The 24,345-nt window shown below is 31.1% G+C and overlaps 1 protein-coding gene across 1 annotated transcript in view; it reads left to right on the top strand.

The window, feature by feature from the left end:
- WRAP53 (WD repeat containing antisense to TP53) overlaps positions 1–24,345 on the top strand; it is a 43,582-nt gene that overhangs the window by 18,669 nt on the left and 568 nt on the right. The gene's annotated exons all lie outside the window — the stretch shown is intronic.

Below are 24,345 nucleotides of genomic sequence, written 5' to 3'. Positions count from 1 at the left end.
TACATATCAGAGTGCGTCTACAATACTATAACACTACATTACATATAATACTACATTACTATAATAATACTACATTACTATAACAATACTACATTACTATAACACTACATTACTATAACAATACTACATTACTATAATAATACTACATTACTATAACACTACATTACTATAACAATACTACATCACTATAATAATACTACATTACTATAACACTACATTACTGTAACAATACTACATTACTATAATAATACTACATTACTATAACACTACATTACTATAACAATACTACATTACTATAATAATACTACATTACTATAACAATACTACATTACTATAATAATACTACATAACTATAATTAATAATACACTACTATAACACTACATTACTATAACAATACTACATTGCTATAATACTACATTACTATAATAATACTACATTACTATAACAATACTACATGACTATAATACTACATTACTATAATAATACTACACTACTACTATAATAATACTACATTACTATAATAATACTACACTACTATAACAATACTACATTACTATAATGATACTACATTACTATAATAATACTACATTACTATAAAAATACTACATTACTATAATAATACTACATTACTATAATAATACTACATTACTATAACAATACTACATTACTATAACACTACATTACTATAACAATACTACATTACTATAATAATACTACATTACTATAACACTACATTACTATAACAATACTACATTACTATAATAATACTACATTACTATAACACTACATTACTATAACACTACATTACTATAACAATACTACATTACTATAATACTACATTACTATAATAATACTACATTACTATAACAATACTACATTACTATAATACTACATTACTATTATACTACATTACTATATTACTGCATTACTATAATACTACATTACTATAATACTACATTACTATAACAATACTACATTACTATATTACTACATTACTATAACAATACTACATTACTATAACAATACTACATTACTATAATACTACATTACTATAACAATACTACATTACTATAATACTACACTACTATAACAATACTACATTACTATATTACTACATTACTATAACAATACTACATTACTATAACAATACTACATTACTATAACACTACATTACTATAACAATACTACATTACTATAACAATACTACATTACTATAATACTACATTACTATAATACTACATTACTATAACAATACTACATTACAATATTACTACATTACTATAACAATACTACATTACTATAATACTACATTACTATAACAATACTACATTACTATAATACTACACTACTATAATACTACATTACTATAACAATACTACATTACTATAACAATACTACACTACTATAATACTACATTACTATAACAATGCTACATTACTATTACACTATATTACTAAAATAATAATACTACATTACTATAACACTATATTACTAAAATAATAATACTACATTACTATAACAATACTACACTACTATAATACTACATTACTATAATAATACTACATTACTATAATACTACATTACTATAACAATACTACATTACTATAATAATACATTACTATAACAATACTACATTACTATAGTACATTACCATAACAATACTACATTATTATAATAATACTACACTACTATATTGCTACATTACTATACTAGATTACTATAATACTACATTACTATAACAATACTACATTACTATAATACATTACTACATTTCTACAATACTACATTACTATATTACTGCATTACCATAACAATACTACATTACTATAATAATACTACATTACTATAATACTACATTACTATAACAATAGTACATTACTATAATACTACATTACTATAACAATACTACATTACTATAATACTACTACATTACTATAATAATACTACATTACTATAATACTACATTACTATAATAATAATAATAATAATAATAATAATAATAATAATAATAATATTACATGACTATAATACATTACAATAACAATACTACATAACTATAATACTACTACATTACTATAATAATACTACATTACTATAATACTACATTACTATAATAATAATAATAATAATATTACATGACTATAATACATTACAATAACAATACTACATACCTATAATAATACTACATTACTATAACAATACTACATGACTATAATACTACATTACTATAAGACTACATTACTATAATAATAATAATAATAATACTACATGACTATAATACATTACTATAACAATACTACATTACTATAATACTACATTACTATAATACTACATTACTATAATAATACTACATTACTATAATACTACATTACTATAACAGTACTACATTACTATAATACTACATTACTATAATACTACATTACTATAACACTACATTACTATAATAATACTACATTACTATAACACTACATTACTATAACAGTACTACATTACTATAATACTACATTACTATAACACTACATTACTATAATACTACATTACTATAATAATACTACATTACTATAATACTACATTACTATAACAATACTACATTACTATAATACTACACTACTATAATACTACATTACTATAACACTACTACACTACTATAATACTACATTACTATAATAATACTACATTACTATAATAATACTACATTACTATAACAATACTACATTACTATAATCCTACACTACTATAATACTACATTACTATAACAATACTACATTACTATAATACCACACTACTATAATACTACATTACTATAACAATACTACACTACTATAATACTACATTACTATAATACTACATTACTATAATAATACTACATTTTACTCCACTCCATTTTAACAATCCAGTTTAAGTGTCGTTAAATCCGTTTGTCAGACACAAGAATGTCAAGATTGGCCAGCCGCTTTTTAGATAATGCCACAGAGCCCTCTGAACCTAGTGCCACACACCCCCATAGATAATGCCACAGTGCCCTCTGTAGATGATGCCATAATGCAAGCTGTAGATAATGCCACAGTGCCCTCTGTAAATAGTGCCACACACCCCTTTGTAGATAGTGCCACACACCCCCGCCATTCCAGGTAGTGCCCCACAGTAGTAGTTGTATATAGGAGCAGAATTACACTAGTTATATTCTTGTATATAGGAGCAGTATTATAGTAGTTATATTCTTGTATATAGGGGGCAGTATTATAGTAGTTATATTCTTGTATATAGGGAGCAGCATTATAATAGTTATATTCTTGTATATAGGGAGCAGCATTATAGTAGTTATATTCTTGTATATAGGTGGCAGTATTATAGTAGTTATATTCTTGTATATAGGGGGCAGTATTATAGTAGTTATATTCTTGTATATAGGGAGCAGCATTATAGTAGTTATATTCTTGTATATAGGGGGCAGTATTATAGTAGTTATATTCTTGTATATAGGGAGCAGCATTATAGTAGTTATATTCTTGTATATAGGGAGCAGCATTATAGTAGTTATATTCTTGTATATAGGGGCAGTATTATAGTAGTTATATTCTTGTATATAGGGGGCAGTATTATAGTAGTTATATTCTTGTATATAGGAACAGTGTTATAGTAGTTTTATTCTTGTATATAGGGGCAGTATTATAGTAGTTATATTCTTGTATATAGGGGCAGTATTATAGTAGTTATATTCTTGTATATAGGGGCAGTATTATAGTAGTAATATTCTTGTATACAGGAGCAGTATTATAGTAGTTATATTCTTGTATATAGGGGTAGTATTATAGTAGCTATATTCTTGTACATAGGGGCAGTATTATAGTAGTTATATTCTTGTATATAGGAGCCGTATTATAGTAGTTATATTCTTGTATAAAGGGGCAGTATTATAGTAGTTATATTCCTGTATATAGGAGCAGTATTATAGTAGTTATATTCTTGTACATAGGGGGCAGTATTATAGTAGTTATATTCTTGTACATAGGGGGCAGTATTACAGTACTTATAGCGTGTTTTTTTTTTTTACATAGAGGGCATTATTATAGTAGTTATATTCTTTTACATAGGGAGCAGTCCCATGAATGTTGAGTGGAGTGGTAGTATATTCTGTATATAATTATATATGTACAGCTGGTATAAGTTATACATCTTCTTGTATATAGTGATATGAAGCATGCTGGTATAACCTGGGTATATTCTGTATATAATTATATATGTACAGCTGGTATAAGTTATACATCTTGTATATAGTGATATGGAGCATGCTGGTATAACCTTGGTATCTTCTGTATATAATTATATATGTACAGCTGGTATAAGTTATATATCTTCTTATATATAGTTATATGGAGCATGCTGGTATAACCTGGGTATCTTCTGTATATAATTATATATGTACAGCTGGTATAAGTTATACATCTTCTTGTATATAGTGATATGAAGCATGCTGGTATAACCTGGGTATATTCTGTATATAATTATATATGTACAGATGGTATAAGTTATACATTTTGTATATAGTGATATGGAGCATGCTGGTATAACCTGGGTATCTTCTGTATATAATTATATATGTACAGCTGGTATAAGTTATACATATTCTTGTGTATAGTGATATGGACCATGCTGGTATAACCTGGGTATCTTCTGTATATAATTATATATGTACAGCTGGTATAAGTTATACATCTTCTTGTATATAGTGATATGGAGCATGCTGGTATAACATGGGTATCTTCTGTATATAATTATATATGTACAGCTGGTATAAGTTATACATCTTCTTGTATATAGTGATATGGAGCATGCTGGTATAACCTGGGTATCTCCTGTATATAATTATATATGTACAGCTGGTATAAGTTACACATGTTCTTGTATATAGTGATATGGAGCATGCTGGTATAACTGGGCATCTTCTGTATATAATTATATGTGTACAGCTGGTATAAGTTATACATGTTCTTGTATATAGTGATATGGAACATGCTGGTATAACCTGGGTATCTTCTGTATATAATTATATATGTACAGCTGGTATAAGTTATACATCTTCTTCTATATAGTGATATGGAGCATGCTGGTATAACCTGGGCATCTTCTGTATATAATTATATATGTACAGCTGGTATAAGTTATACATCTTCTTGTATATAGTGATATGGAGCATGCTGGTATAACCTGGGCATCTTCTGTATATAATTATATATGTACAGCTGGTATAATATACATCTTCTTGTATATAGTGATATGGAGCATGCTGGTATAACCTGGGTATCTTCTGTATATTATTATATATGTACAGCTGGTAAGTTATACATCTTCTTGTATATAGTGATATGGAGCATGCTGGTATACCCTGGGTATCTCCTGTATATAATTATATATGTACAGCTGGTATAAGTTATACATTTTGTATATAGTGATATGGAGCATGCTGGTATAACCTGGGTATCTTCTGTATATAATTATATATGTACAGCTGGTATAAGTTATACATCTTCTTGTATATAGTGATATGGAGCATGCTGGTATAACCTGGGTATCTTCTGTATATAATTATATATGTACAGCTGGTATAAGTTATACATCTTCTTGTATATAGTGATATGGAGCATGCTGGTATAACCTGGGTATCTCCTGTATATAATTATATATGTACAGCTGGTATAAGTTATACATTTTGTATATAGTGATATGGAGCATGCTGGTATAACCTGGGTATCTTCTGTATATAATTATATATGTACAGCTGGTATAAGTTATACATCTTCTTGTATATAGTGATATGGAGCATGCTGGTATAACCTGGGCATCTTCTGTATATAATTATATATGTACAGCTGGTATAAGTTATACATCTTCTTGTATATAGTGATATGGAGCATGCTGGTATAACCTGGGTATCTTCTGTATATAATTATATATGTACAGCTGGTATAAGTTATACATCTTCTTGTATATAGTGATATGGAGCATGCTGGTATAACCTGGGTTTCTTCTGTATATAATTATATATGTACAGCTGGTATAAGTTATACATTTTGTATATAGTGATATGGAGCATGCTGGTATAACCTGGGTATCTTCTGTATATAATTATATATGTACAGCTGGTATAAGTTATACATCTTCTTGTATATAATGATATGGAGCATGCTGGTATAACCTGGGTATCTCCTGTATATAATTATATATGTACAGCTGGTATAAGTTATACATTTTGTATATAGTGATATGGAGCATGCTGGTATAACCTGGGTATCTTCTGTATATAATTATATATGTACAGCTGGTATAAGTTATACATCTTCTTGTATATAGTGATATGGAGCATGCTGGTATAACCTGGGTTTCTTCTGTATATAATTATATATGTACAGCTGGTATAAGTTATACATTTTGTATATAGTGATATGGAGCATGCTGGTATAACCTGGGTATCTTCTGTATATAATTATATATGTACAGCTGGTATAAGTAATACATCTTTTTGTATATAGTGATATGGAGCATGCTGGTATAAACTGGGCATCTTCTGTATATAATTATATATGTACAGCTGGTATAAGTTACACATGTTCTTGTATATAGTGATATGGAGCATGCTGGTATAACATGGGCATCTTCTGTATATAATTATATGTGTACAGCTGGTATAAGTTATACATGTTCTTGTATATAGTGATATGGAACATGCTGGTATAACCTGGGTATCTTCTGTATATAATTATATATGTACAGCTGGTATAAGTTATACATCTTCTTCTATATAGTGATATGGAGCATGCTGGTATAACCTGGGCATCTTCTGTATATAATTATATATGTACAGCTGGTATAAGTTATACATCTTCTTGTATATAGTGATATGGAGCATGCTGGTATAACCTGGGTATCTTCTGTATATAATTATATATGTACAGCTGGTATAAGTTATACATCTTCTTGTATATAGTGATATGGAGCATGCTGGTATAACCTGGGTATCTTCTGTATATAATTATATATGTACAGCTGGTATAAGTTATACATTTTGTATATAGTGATATGGAGCATGCTGGTATAACCTGGGTATCTTCTGTATATAATTATATATGTACAGCTGGTATAAGTTATACATCTTCTTGTATATAGTGATATGGAGCATGCTGGTATAACCTGGGTATCTTCTGTATATAATTATATATGTACAGCTGGTATAAGTTATACATCTTCTTGTATATGTGATATGGAGCATGCTGGTATAACCCGGGTATCTCCTGTATATAATTATATATGTACAACTGGTATAAGTTATACATTTTGTATATAGTGATATGGAGCATGCTGGTATAACCCGGGTATCTCCTGTATATAATTATATATGTACAGCTGGTATAAGTTATACATTTTGTATATAGTGATATGGAGCATGCTGGTATAACCTGGGCATCTTCTGTATATAATTATATATGTACAGCTGGTATAAGTTATACATTTTGTATATAGTGATATGGAGCATGCTGGTATAACCTGGGCATCTTCTGTATATAATTATATATGTACAGCTGGTATAAGTTATACATTTTGTATATAGTGATATGGAGCATGCTGGTATAACCTGGGTATCTTCTGTATATAATTATATATGTACAGCAGGTATAAGTTATACATCTTCTTGTATATAGTGATATGGAGCAGGCTGGTATAACCTGGGTATCTTCTGTATATAATTATATATGTACAGCTGGTATAAGTTATACATCTTCTTGTATATAGTGATATGGAGCATGCAGGTATAACCTGGGTATATTCTGTGTATAATTATATATGTACAGCGGGTATAAGTTATACATCTTCTTGTATATAGTGATATTGAGCATGCTGGTATAACCTGGGTATCTTCTGTATATAATTATATATGTACAGCTGGTATAAGTTATACATCTTCTTGTATTTAGTGATATGGAGCATGCTGGTATAACCTGGGTATCTCCTGTATATAATTATATATGTACAGCTGGTATAAGTTATACATCTTGTATATAGTGATATGGAGCATGCTGGTATAACCTGGGTATCTTCTGTATATAATAATATATGTACAGCTGGTATAAGTTATACATCTTCTTGTATATAGTGATATGGAGCATGCTGGTATAACCTGGGTATCTTCTGTATATAATAATATATGTACAGCTGGTATAAGTTATACATTTTCTTGTATATAGTGATATGGAGCATGCTGGTATAACCTGGGTATCTCCTGTATATAATTATATATGTACAGCTGGTATAAGTTATACATCTTCTTGTATATAGTGATATGGAGCATGCTGGTATAACCTGGGTATCTTCTGTATATAATTATATATGTACAGCTGGTATAAGTTATACATTTTGTATATAGTGATATGGAGCATGCTGGTATAACCTGGGCATCTTCTGTATATAATTATATATGTACAGCTGGTATAAGTTATACATCTTCTTGTATATAGTGATATGGAGCATGCAGGTATAACCTGGGTATATTCTGTGTATAATTATATATGTACAGCGGGTATAAGTTATACATCTTCTTGTATATAGTGATATGGAGCAGGCTGGTATAACCTGGGTATCTTCTGTATATAATTATATATGTACAGCTGGTATAAGTTATACATCTTTTAGTATATAGTGATATGGAACATGTTGGTATAACCTGGGTATCTCCTGTATATAATTATATATGTACAGCTGGTATAAGTTATACATCTTCTTGTATATAGTGATATTGAGCATGCTGGTATAACCTGGGTATCTTCTGTATATAATTATATATGTACAGCTGGTATAAGTTATACATCTTCTTGTATTTAGTGATATGGAGCATGCTGGTATAACCTGGGTATCTCCTGTATATAATTATATATGTACAGCTGGTATAAGTTATACATCTTGTATATAGTGATATGGAGCATGCTGGTATAACCTGGGTATCTTCTGTATATAATAATATATGTACAGCTGGTATAAGTTATACATCTTCTTGTATATAGTGATATGGAGCATGCTGGTATAACCTGGGTATCTTCTGTATATAATAATATATGTACAGCTGGTATAAGTTATACATTTTCTTGTATATAGTGATATGGAGCATGCTGGTATAACCTGGGTATCTCCTGTATATAATTATATATGTACAGCTGGTATAAGTTATACATCTTCTTGTATATAGTGATATGGAGCATGCTGGTATAACCTGGGTATCTTCTGTATATAATTATATATGTACAGCTGGTATAAGTTATACATTTTGTATATAGTGATATGGAGCATGCTGGTATAACCTGGGCATCTTCTGTATATAATTATATATGTACAGCTGGTATAAGTTATACATTTTGTATATAGTGATATGGAGCATGCTGGTATAACCTGGGTATCTTCTGTATATAATAATATATGTACAGCTGGTATAAGTTATACATCTTCTTGTATATAGTGATATGGAGCATGCTGGTATAACCTGGGCATCTTCTGTATATAATTATATATGTACAGCTGGTATAAGTTATACATTTTGTATATAGTGATATGGAGCATGCTGGTATAACCTGGGTATCTTCTGTATATAATTATATATGTACAGCTGGTATAAGTTATACATCTTCTTGTATGTAGTGATATGGAGCATGCTGGTATAACCTGGGTATCTTCTGTATATAATTATATATGTACATCTGGTATAAGTTATACATCTTCTTGTATATAGTGATATGGAGCATGCTGGTATAACCTGGGTATCTTCTGTATATAATTATATATGTACAGCTGGTATAAGTTATACATTTTGTATATAGTGATATGGAGCATGCTGGTATAACCTGTACCGGCTTGTGTCCCTTTGACTTCCCTAGAAAGCTCTAAACTGTTAGCAGGGAGGACTGGGTTACAAGAAAATAAATATTTACCAAAAATGATGAATGTTTTCTTACTATACATTTTTTCTATAGTGTATAAGTTGACATATCTGTGTTCTTTATTTACTTCTTATTATGCACTGTATTCAGAAGGTGGCAATTAGGTGTGATCTTCAGCAGCTCTGCCGCTCATTTATAATGTTCATTTTTCCGTTTAGAGGTTTTTTCCCCCCTGATGTTTACCATGAAAGTACATGTGGAGCAAACACCTGTTTGGCAAAGGGCGAAAATCACTGGTTTTATCATGTATTTTTTATTTTCCTCATTTACCAGCATGCTCCATAACACTATATACAAGAAGATGTATAACTTATACCAGCTGAACATATATAATTATATACAGAAGATACCCAGGTTATACCAGCATGCTCCATATCACTGTATACAAGAAGATGTATAACTTATACCAGCTGTACATATATAATTATATACAGAAGATACCCAGGTTATACCAGCATGCTCCATATCACTGTATACAAGAAGATGTATAACTTATACCAGCTGTACATATATAATTATATACAGAAGATACCCAGGTTATACCAGCATGCTCCATATCACTATATACAAGAAGATGTATAACTTATACCAGCTGTACATATATAATTATATACAGAAGATACCCAGGTTACACCAGCATGGTCCATATCACTATATACAAGAAGATGTATAACTTATACCAGCTGTACATATATAATTATATACAGAAGATACCCAGGTTATACCAGCATGCTCCATATCACTATATACAAGAAGATATATAACTTATACCAGCTGTACATATATAATTATATACAGAAGACACCCAGGTTATACCAGCATGCTCCATATCACTATATACAAGAAGATGTATAACTTATACCAGCTGTACATATATAATTATATACAGAAGATACCCAGGTTATACCAGCATGCTCCATATCACTATATACAGGAAGATGTATAACTTATACCAGCTGTACATATATAATTATATACAGGAGATACCCAGGTTATACCAGCATGCTCCATATCACTATATACAAGAAGATGTATAACTTATACCAGCTGTACATATATAATTATATACAGAAGATACCCAGGTTATACCAGCATGCTCCATAACACTATATACAAGAAGATGTATAACTTATACCAGCTGTACATATATAATTATATACAGAAGATACCCAGGTTATACCAGCATGCTCCATAACACTATATACAAGAAGATGTATAACCTATACCAGCTGTACATATATAATTATATACAGAAGATACCCAGGTTATACCAGCATGCTCCATAACACTATATACAAGAAGATGTATAACTTATACCAGCTGTACATATATAATTATATACAGTAGATACCCAGGTTATACCAGCATGCTCCATATCACTATATACAAGAAGATGTATAACTTATACCAGCTGTACATATATAATTGTATACAGAAGATACCCAGGTTATACCAGCATGCTCCATATCACTATATACAAGAAGATGTATAACTTATACCAGCTGTACATATATAATTATATACAGAAGATACCCACGTTATACCAGCATGCTCCATATCACTATATACAAGAAGATGTATAACTTATACTAGCTGTACATATATAATTATATACAGAAGATGCCCAGGTTATAGCAGCATGCTCCATATCACTATATACAAGAAGATGTATAACTTATACCAGATGTACATATATAATTATATACAGAAGATACCCAGGTTATACCAGCATGCTCCATATCACTATATACAAGAAGATGTATAACTTATACTAGCTGTACATATATAATTATATACAGAAGATGCCCAGGTTATAGCAGCATGCTCCATATCACTATATACAAGAAGATGTATAACTTATACCAGATGTACATATATAATTATATACAGAAGATACCCAGGTTATACCAGCATGCTCCATAACACTATATACAAGAAGATGTATAACTTATACCAGCTGTACATATATAATTATATACAGAAGATACCCAGGTTATACCAGCATGCTCCATATCACTATATACAAGAAGATGTATAACTTATACCAGCTGTACATATATAATTATATACAGAAGATACCCAGGTTATACCAGCATGCTCCATATCACTATATACAAGAAGATGTATAACTTATACCAGCTGTACATATATAATTATATACAGAAGATACCCACGTTATACCAGCATGCTCCATATCACTATATACAAGAAGATGTAAAACTTATACTAGCTGTACATATATAATTATATACAGAAGATGCCCAGGTTATAGCAGCATGCTCCATATCACTATATACAAGAAGATGTATAACTTATACCAGATGTACATATATAATTATATACAGAAGATACCCAGGTTATACCAGCATGCTCCATATCACTATATACAAGAAGATGTATAACTTATACTAGCTGTACATATATAATTATATACAGAAGATGCCCAGGTTATAGCAGCATGCTCCATATCACTATATACAAGAAGATGTATAACTTATACCAGATGTACATATATAATTATATACAGAAGATACCCAGGTTATACCAGCATGCTCCATAACACTATATAAAAGAAGATGTATAACTTATACCAGCTGTACATATATAATTATATACAGAAGATACCCAGGTTATACCAGCATGCTCCATATCACTATATACAAGAAGATGTATAACTTATACCAGCTGTACATATATAATTATATACAGAAGATTCCAAGGTTATACCAGCATGCTCCATAACACTATATACAAGAAGATGTATAACTTATACCAGCTGTACATATATAATTATATACTGAAGATACCCAGGTTATACCAGCGTGCTCCATATCACTATATATAAGAAGATGTATAACGTATACCAGCTGTACATATATAATTATATACAGAAGATACCCAGGTTATACCAGCATGCTCCATATCACTATATACAAGAAGATGTATAACTTATACCAGCTGTACATATATAATTATATACAGAAGATACCCAGGTTACACCAGCATGGTCCATATCACTATATACAAGAAGATGTATAACTTATACCAGCTGTACATATATAATTATATACAGAAGATACCCAGGTTATACCAGCATGCTCCATATCACTATATACAAGAAGATATATAACTTATACCAGCTGTACATATATAATTATATACAGAAGACACCCAGGTTATACCAGCATGCTCCATATCACTATATACAAGAAGATGTATAACTTATACCAGCTGTACATATATAATTATATACAGAAGACACCCAGGTTATACCAGCATGCTCCATATCACTATATACAGGAAGATGTATAACTTATACCAGCTGTACATATATAATTATATACAGGAGATACCCAGGTTATACCAGCATGCTCCATATCACTATATACAAGAAGATGTATAACTTATACCAGCTGTACATATATAATTATATACAGAAGATACCCAGGTTATACCAGCATGCTCCATAACACTATATACAAGAAGATGTATAACTTATAACAGCTGTACATATATAATTATATACAGAAGATACCCAGGTTATACCAGCATGCTCCATAACACTATATACAAGAAGATGTATAACCTATACCAGCTGTACATATATAATTATATACAGAAGATACCCAGGTTATACCAGCATGCTCCATATCACTATATACAAGAAGATGTATAACTTATACCAGCTGTACATATATAATTATATACAGAAGATACCCAGGTTATACCAGCATGCTCCATATCACTATATACAAGAAGATGTATAACTTATACCAGCTGTACATATATAATTATATACAGAAGATACCCAGGTTATACCAGCATGCTCCATATCACTACATACAAGAAGATGTATAACTTATACCAGCTGTACATATATAATTATATACAGAAGATACCCAGGTTATAGCAGCATGCTCCATATCACTACATACAAGAAGATGTATAACTTATACCAGCTGTACATATATAATTATACACACAAGATACCCAGGTTATACCAGCATGCTCCATATCACTATATACAAGAAGATGTATAACTTATACCAGCTGTACATATATAATTATATACAGAAGATACCCAGGTTATACCAGCATGCTCCATATCACTATATACAAGAAGATATATAACTTATACCAGCTGTACATATATAATTATATACAGGAGATACCCAGGTTATACCAGCATGCTCCATATCACTGTATACAAGAAGATGTATAACTTATACCAGCTGTACATATATAATTATATACAGAAGATACCCAGGTTATACCAGCATGCTCCATATCACTATATACAAGAAGATGTATAACTTATACCAGCTGTACATATATAATTATATACAGAATATACCCAGGTTATACCAGCATGCTCCATATCACTATATACAAGAAGATATATAACTTATACCAGCTGTACATATATAATTATATACAGAATATACCCAGGTTATACCAGCATGCTCCATATCACTATATACAAGAAGATGTATAACTTATACCAGCTGTACATATATAATTATATACAGAATATACCCAGGTTATACCAGCATGCTCCATATCACTATATACAAGAAGATGTATAACTTATACCAGATGTACATATATAATTATATACAGAAGATACCCAGGTTATACCAGCATGCTCCATATCACTATATACAAGAAGATGTATAACTTATACCAGCTGTACATATATAATTATATACAGGAGATACCCAGGTTATACCAGCATGCTCCATATCACTATATACAAGAAGATGTATAACTTATACCAGCTGTACATATATAATTATATACAGAAGATGCCCGGGTTATACCAGCATGCTCCATATCACTATATACAAGAACATGTATAACTTATACCAGCTGTACATATATAATTATATACAGAATATACCCAGGTTATACCAGCATGCTCCATATCACTATATACAAGAAGATATATAACTTATACCAGCTGTACATATATAATTATATACAGAATATACCCAGGTTATACCAGCATGCTCCATATCACTATATACAAGAAGATGTATAACTTATACCAGCTGTACATATATAATTATATACAGAATATACCCAGGTTATACCAGCATGCTCCATATCACTATATACAAGAAGATGTATAACTTATACCAGATGTACATATATAATTATATACAGAAGATACCCAGGTTATACCAGCATGCTCCATATCACTATATACAAGAAGATGTATAACTTATACCAGCTGTACATATATAATTATATACAGGAGATACCCAGGTTATACCAGCATGCTCCATATCACTATATACAAGAAGATGTATAACTTATACCAGCTGTACATATATAATTATATACAGAAGATGCCCGGGTTATACCAGCATGCTCCATATCACTATATACAAGAACATGTATAACTTATACCAGCTGTACATATATAATTATATACAAAACATACCCAGGTCATACCAGCATGTTCCATATCACTATATACAAGAACATGTATAACTTATACCAGCTGTACATATATAATTATATACAGAAGATGCCCAGGTTATACCAGCATGCTCCATATCACTATATACAAGAAGATGTATAACTTATACCTGCTGTACATATATAATTATATACAGGAGATACCCAGGTTATACCAGCATGCTCCATATCACTACATACAAGAAGATGTATAACTTATACCAGCTGTACATATATAATTATATACAGAAGATACCCAGGTTACACCAGCATGGTCCATATCACTATATACAAGATGTATAACTTATACCCGCTGTACATATATAATTATACACAGAAGATACCCAGGTTATACCAGCATGCTCCATATCACTATATACAAGAAGATGTATAACTTATACCAGATGTACATATATAATTATATACAGAAGATACCCAGGTTATACCAGCATGCTCCATATCACTACATACAAGAAGATGTATAACTTATACCAGCTGTACATATATAATTATATACAGAAGATACCCAGGTTATACCAGCATGCTCCATATCACTATATACAAGAAGATGTATAACTTATACCAGCTGTACATATATAATTATATACAGGAGATACCCAGGTTATACCAGCATGCTCCATATCACTATATACAAGAAGATGTATAACTTATACCAGCTGTACATATATAATTATATACAGAAGATGCCCGGGTTATACCAGCATGCTCCATATCACTATATACAAGAACATGTATAACTTATACCAGCTGTACATATATAATTATATACAAAACATACCCAGGTCATACCAGCATGCTCCATATCACTATATACAAGAACATGTATAACTTATACCAGCTGTACATATATAATTATATACAGAAGATGCCCAGGTTATACCAGCATGATCCATATCACTATATACAAGAAGATGTATAACTTATACCTGCTGTACATATATAATTATATACAGGAGATACCCAGGTTATACCAGCATGCTCCATATCACTACATACAAGAAGATGTATAACTTATACCAGCTGTACATATATAATTATATACAGAAGATACCCAGGTTACACCAGCATGGTCCATATCACTATATACAAGATGTATAACTTATACCCGCTGTACATATATAATTATACACAGAAGATACCCAGGTTATACCAGCATGCTCCATATCACTATATACAAGAAGATGTATAACTTATACCAGATGTACATATATAATTATATACAGAAGATACCCAGGTTATACCAGCATGCTCCATATCACTACATACAAGAAGATGTATAACTTATACCAGCTGTACATATATAATTATATACAGAAGATATACAGGTTACACCAGCATGGTCCATATCACTATATACAAGATGTATAACTTATACCCGCTGTACATATATAATTATACACAGAAGATACCCAGGTTATACCAGCATGCTCCATATCACTATATACAAGAAGATGTATAACTTATACCAGATGTACATATATAATTATATACAGAAGATACCCAGGTTATACCAGCATGCTCCATATCACTACATACAAGAAGATGTATAACTTATACCAGCTGTACATATATAATTATATACAGAAGATACCTAGGTTATAGCAGCATGCTCCATATCACTATATACAAGAAGATGTATAACTTATACCAGCTGTACATATATAATTATACACACAAGATACCCAGGTTATACCAGCATGCTCCATATCACTATATACAAGAAGATGTATAACTTATACCAGCTGTACATATATAATTATATACAGAAGATACCCAGGTTATACCAGCATGCTCCATATCACTATATACAAGAAGATATATAACTTATACCAGCTGTACATATATAATTATATACAGGAGATACCCAGGTTATACCAGCATGCTCCATATCACTGTATACAAGAAGATGTATAACTTATACCAGCTGTACATATATAATTATATACAGAAGATACCCAGGTTATACCAGCATGCTCCATATCACTATATACAAGAAGATGTATAACTTATACCAGCTGTACATATATAATTATATACAGAATATACCCAGGTTATACCAGCATGCTCCATATCACTATATACAAGAAGATATATAACTTATACCAGCTGTACATATATAATTATATACAGGAGATACCCAGGTTATACCAGCATGCTCCATATCACTGTATACAAGAAGATGTATAACTTATACCAGCTGTACATATATAATTATATACAGAAGATACCCAGGTTATACCAGCATGCTCCATATCACTATATACAAGAAGATGTATAACTTATACCAGCTGTACATATATAATTATATACAGAATATACCCAGGTTATACCAGCATGCTCCATATCACTATATACAAGAAGATATATAACTTATACCAGCTGTACATATATAATTATATACAGAATATACCCAGGTTATACCAGCATGCTTCATATTACTATATACAAGAAGATGTATAACTTATACCAGCTGTACATATATAATTATATACAGAATATACCCAGGTTATACCAGCATGCTCCATATCACTATATACAAGATGTATAACTTATACCAGATGTACATATATAATTATATACAGAAGATACCCAGGTTATACCAGCGTGCTCCATATCACTATATACAAGAAGATGTATAACTTATACCAGCTGTACATATATAATTATATACAGAATATACCCAGGTTATACCAGCATGCTCCATATCACTATATACAAGAAGATGTATAACTTATACCAGATGTACATATATAATTATATACAGAAGATACCCAGGTTATACCAGCATGCTCCATATCACTATATACAAGAAGATGTATAACTTATACCAGCTGTACATATATAATTATATACAGGAAATACCCAGGTTATACCAGCATGCTCCATATCACTATATACAAGAAGATGTATAACTTATACCAGCTGTACATATATAATTATATACAGAAGATGCCCGGGTTATACCAGCATGCTCCATATCACTATATACAAGAACATGTATAACTTATACCAGCTGTACATATATAATTATATACAAAACATACCCAGGTCATACCAGCATGCTCCATATCACTATATACAAGAACATGTATAACTTATACCAGCTGTACATATATAATTATATACAGAAGATGCCCAGGTTATACCAGCATGCTCCATATCACTATATACAAGAAGATGTATAACTTATACCAGCTGTACATATATAATTATATACAGGAGATACCCAGGTTATACCAGCATGCTCCATATCACTACATACAAGAAGATGTATAACTTATACCAGCTGTACATATATAATTATATACAGAAGATACCCAGGTTACACCAGCATGGTCCATATCACTATATACAAGATGTATAACTTATACCCGCTGTACATATATAATTATACACAGAAGATACCCAGGTTATACCAGCATGCTCCATATCACTATATACAAGAAGATGTATAACTTATACCAGCTGTACATATATAATTATATACAGAAGATACCCAGGTTATACCAGCATGCTCCATATCACTATATTCAAGAAGATGTATAACTTATACCAGATGTACATATATAATTATATACAGAAGATACCCAGGTTATACCAGCATGCTCCTTATCACTATATACAAGAAGATGTATAACTTATACCAGCTGTACATATATAATTATATACAGAAGATACCCAGGTTATACCAGCATGCTCCATATCACTATATACAAGAAGATGTATAACTTATACCAGCTGTACATATATAATTATATACAGAATATACCCAGGTTATACCAGCATGCTCCATATCACTATATACAAGAAGATATATAACTTATACCAGCTGTACATATATAATTATATACAGAATATACCCAGGTTATACCAGCATGCTCCATATCACTATATACAAGAAGATGTATAACTTATACCAGCTGTACATATATAATTATATACAGAATATACCCAGGTTATACCAGCATGCTCCATATCACTATATACAAGATGTATAACTTATACCAGATGTACATATATAATTATATACAGAAGATACCCAGGTTATACCAGCGTGCTCCATATCACTATATACAAGAAGATGTATAACTTATACCAGCTGTACATATATAATTATATACAAAACATACCCAGGTCATACCAGCATGCTCCATATCACTATATATAAGAAGATGTATAACTTATACCAGCTGTACATATATAATTATATACAGGAGATACCCAGGTTATACCAGCATGCTCCATATCACTACATACAAGAAGATGTATAACTTATACCAGCTGTACATATATAATTATATACAGAAGATACCCAGGTTACACCAGCATGGTCCATATCACTATATACAAGATGTATAACTTATACCCGCTGTACATATATAATTATACACAGAAGATACCCAGGTTATACCAGCATGCTCCATATCACTATATACAAGAAGATGTATAACTTATACCAGCTGTACATATATAATTATATACAGAAGATACCCAGGTTATACCAGCATGCTCCATATCACTATATACAAGAAGATGTATAACTTATACCAGATGTACATATATAATTATATACAGAAGATACCCAGGTTATACCAGCATGCTCCTTATCACTATATACAAGAAGACTTATAACTTATACCAGCTGTACATATATAATTATATACAGGAGATACCCAGGTTATACCAGCATGCTCCATATCACTACATACAAGAAGATGTATAACTTATACCAGCTGTACATATATAATTATATACAGGAGATACCCGGGTTATACCAGCATGCTCCATATCACTATATACAAGAAGATGTATAACTTATACCAGCTGTACATATATAATTATACACAGAAGATACCCAGGTTATACCAGCATTCTCCATATCACTATATACAAGAAGATGTATAACTTACACCAGCTGTACATATATAATTATATACAGAAGATGCCCGGGTTATAGCAGCATGCTCCATATCACTATATACAAGAAGATGTATAACTTATACCAGCTGTACATATATAATTATATACAGAAGATGCCCAGGTTATACCAGCATGCTCCATATCACTATATACAAGAAGATGTATAACTTATACCAGCTGTACATATATAATTATATACAAAACATACCCAGGTCATACCAGCATGCTCCATATCACTATATACAAGAAGATGTATAACTTATACCAGCTGTACATATATAATTATATACAGAAGATACCCAGGTTATACCAGCATGCTCCATATCACTATATACAAGAAGATATATAACTTATACCAGCTGTACATATATAATTATATACAGGAGATACCCAGGTTATACCAGCATGCTCCATATCACTGTATACAAGAAGATGTATAACTTATACCAGCTGTACATATATAATTATATACAGAAGATACCCAGGTTATACCAGCATGCTCCATATCACTATATACAAGAAGATGTATAACTTATACCAGCTGTACATATATAATTATATACAGAATATACCCAGGTTATACCAGCATGCTCCATATCACTATATACAAGAAGATATATAACTTATACCAGCTGTACATATATAATTATATACAGAATATACCCAGGTTATACCAGCATGCTCCATATCACTATATACAAGAAGATGTATAACTTATACCAGCTGTACATATATAATTATATACAGAATATACCCAGGTTATACCAGCATGCTCCATATCACTATATACAAGATGTATAACTTATACCAGATGTACATATATAATTATATACAAAAGATACCCAGGTTATACCAGCGTGCTCCATATCACTATATACAAGAAGATGTATAACTTATACCAGCTGTACATATATAATTATATACAGAATATACCCAGGTTATACCAGCATGCTCCATATCACTATATACAAGAAGATGTATAACTTATACCAGATGTACATATATAATTATATACAGAAGATACCCAGGTTATACCAGCATGCTCCATATCACTATATACAAGAAGATGTATAACTTATACCAGCTGTACATATATAATTATATACAGGAGATACCCAGGTTATACCAGCATGCTCCATATCACTATATACAAGAAGATGTATAACTTATACCAGCTGTACATATATAATTATATACAGAAGATGCCCGGGTTATACCAGCATGCTCCATATCACTATATACAAGAACATGTATAACTTATACCAGCTGTACATATATAATTATATACAAAACATACCCAGGTCATACCAGCATGCTCCATATCACTATATACAAGAACATGTATAACTTATACCAGCTGTACATATATAATTATATACAGAAGATGCCCAGGTTATACCAGCATGCTCCATATCACTATATACAAGAAGATGTATAACTTATACCAGCTGTACATATATAATTATATACAGGAGATACCCAGGTTATACCAGCATGCTCCATATCACTACATACAAGAAGATGTATAACTTATACCAGCTGTACATATATAATTATATACAGAAGATACCCAGGTTACACCAGCATGGTCCATATCACTATATACAAGATGTATAACTTATACCCGCTGTACATATATAATTATACACAGAAGATACCCAGGTTATACCAGCATGCTCCATATCACTATATACAAGAAGATGTATAACTTATACCAGCTGTACATATATAATTATATACAGAAGATACCCAGGTTATACCAGCATGCTCCATATCACTATATACAAGAAGATGTATAACTTATACCAGATGTACATATATAATTATATACAGAAGATACCCAGGTTATACCAGCATGCTCCTTATCACTATATACAAGAAGATGTATAACTTATACCAGCTGTACATATATAATTATATACAGGAGATACCCAGGTTATACCAGCATGCTCCATATCACTACATACAAGAAGATGTATAACTTATACCAGCTGTACATATATAATTATATACAGGAGATACCCGGGTTATACCAGCATGCTCCATATCACTATATACAAGAAGATGTATAACTTATACCAGCTGTACATATATAATTATACACAGAAGATACCCAGGTTATACCAGCATTCTCCATATCACTATATACAAGAAGATGTATAACTTACACCAGCTGTACATATATAATTATATACAGAAGATGCCCGGGTTATAGCAGCATGCTCCATATCACTATATACAAGAAGATGTATAACTTATACCAGCTGTACATATATAATTATATACAGAAGATGCCCAGGTTATACCAGCATGCTCCATATCACTATATACAAGAAGATGTATAACTTATACCATACATATATAATTATATACAGGAGATTCCCAGGTTATACCAGCATGCTCCATATCACTATATACAAGAAGATGTATAACTTATACCAGCTGTACATATATAATTATATACAGAAGATACCCAGGTTATACCAGCATGCTCCATATCACTATATACAAGAAGATGTGTAACTTATACCAGCTGTACATATATAATTATATACAGAAGATACCCAGGTTATACCAGCATGCTTCATATCACTATATACAAGAAGATGTGTAACTTATAGCAGCTGTACATATATAATTATATACAGAAGATACCCAGGTTATACCAGCATGCTCCATATCATTATATACAAGAAGATGTATAACTTATACCAGCTGTACATATATAATTATATACAGAATATACCCAGGTTATACCAGCATGCTCCATATCACTATATACAAGAAGATGTATAACTTATACCAGCTGTACATATATAATTATATACAGGAGATACCCAGGTTATACCAGCATGCTCCATATCGCTATATACAAGAAGATGTATAACTTATACCAGCTGTACATATATAATTATATAGAGAAGATACCCGGGTTATACCAGCATGCTCCATATCACTATATACAAGCAGATGCTTATGTTATATCGCTCCTGAGCACTATCTTTTTGTAAGACTTGTGATTCCCTCCAGCCGGGCAGCACTGTACCCATGTAACATATTTGCTGACGTGCCATCTTTAATAACATTACACTCCATCTGGTATAGAACACGTCTTCCACATTATATTATGCTAATTAGTCAAGCCTTCGCCGTCTGCCAAACGTCTGGTTCCTCCGCTCGTCATTACCAGGTCCGCGCTCGGCTGTGTCGGTTGTGTTATTTTTATGTTAATAATAGAGACCGAGCAGAAAATAAAGGTTGCATTTAGTGTCTTACAATCGTTTATTTTTATCGTAGCAACGACATAGGCATTATCGACATTGTCATATTAACGGGAATCCCTCGAATGGCAAATTTTCTGTAGTTCCCCTTTAAATATTCTAGTAATGATAATTCTGAGAATCCCACCAGATAAATGTGTCGCACTAGACATGTGACTGTACGATCATTGCAAAAATGGAGCCTGTTTCTTTAAAGAGGAGCTGTCACCTCTCCTGACATGTCTGTTTTAATAAATACTTGTATTCACAATTAAATAATAATTCTAAAACATGTTTTTCTTAGAACTGCTCTTACTCTGTTATTCTTCCTGGAAATATATGAATAGATTGACATCAGTGCTGACAGAGTGAGACTGTGTAGGGACACGCCCCTTAACAATGCAAATGGTAACTAGTTGTCAATTTATTCATGCATTTCCAGGAGGAATAACAGAGGAACGGCACAATGCAGCATTCCAGGAAAATATGTTCTAGATTGATATTTCAGGGGGAATACAAGTATTTACTAAACCAGACATGTCAGGAGAGGTGACCGGTCCTCTTTAAGTAAACTTGAACCAGCCATTTAAAGGGGAACACCACTTTTTTTTTCCAGAAGTCAGAAAAAACATTGGTAAGCTTTAGGGATCTGGGGCCCCCAATGACTCCCAGTATGAGGGAGATACAATGTTCTGTAAAG

The sequence above is a fragment of the Rhinoderma darwinii genome, chromosome 3, assembly GCF_050947455.1.
Source record: "Rhinoderma darwinii isolate aRhiDar2 chromosome 3, aRhiDar2.hap1, whole genome shotgun sequence".
Taxonomy (NCBI): domain Eukaryota; kingdom Metazoa; phylum Chordata; class Amphibia; order Anura; family Rhinodermatidae; genus Rhinoderma; species Rhinoderma darwinii.
This window is presented reverse-complemented; position numbering and strand designations above follow the sequence as displayed.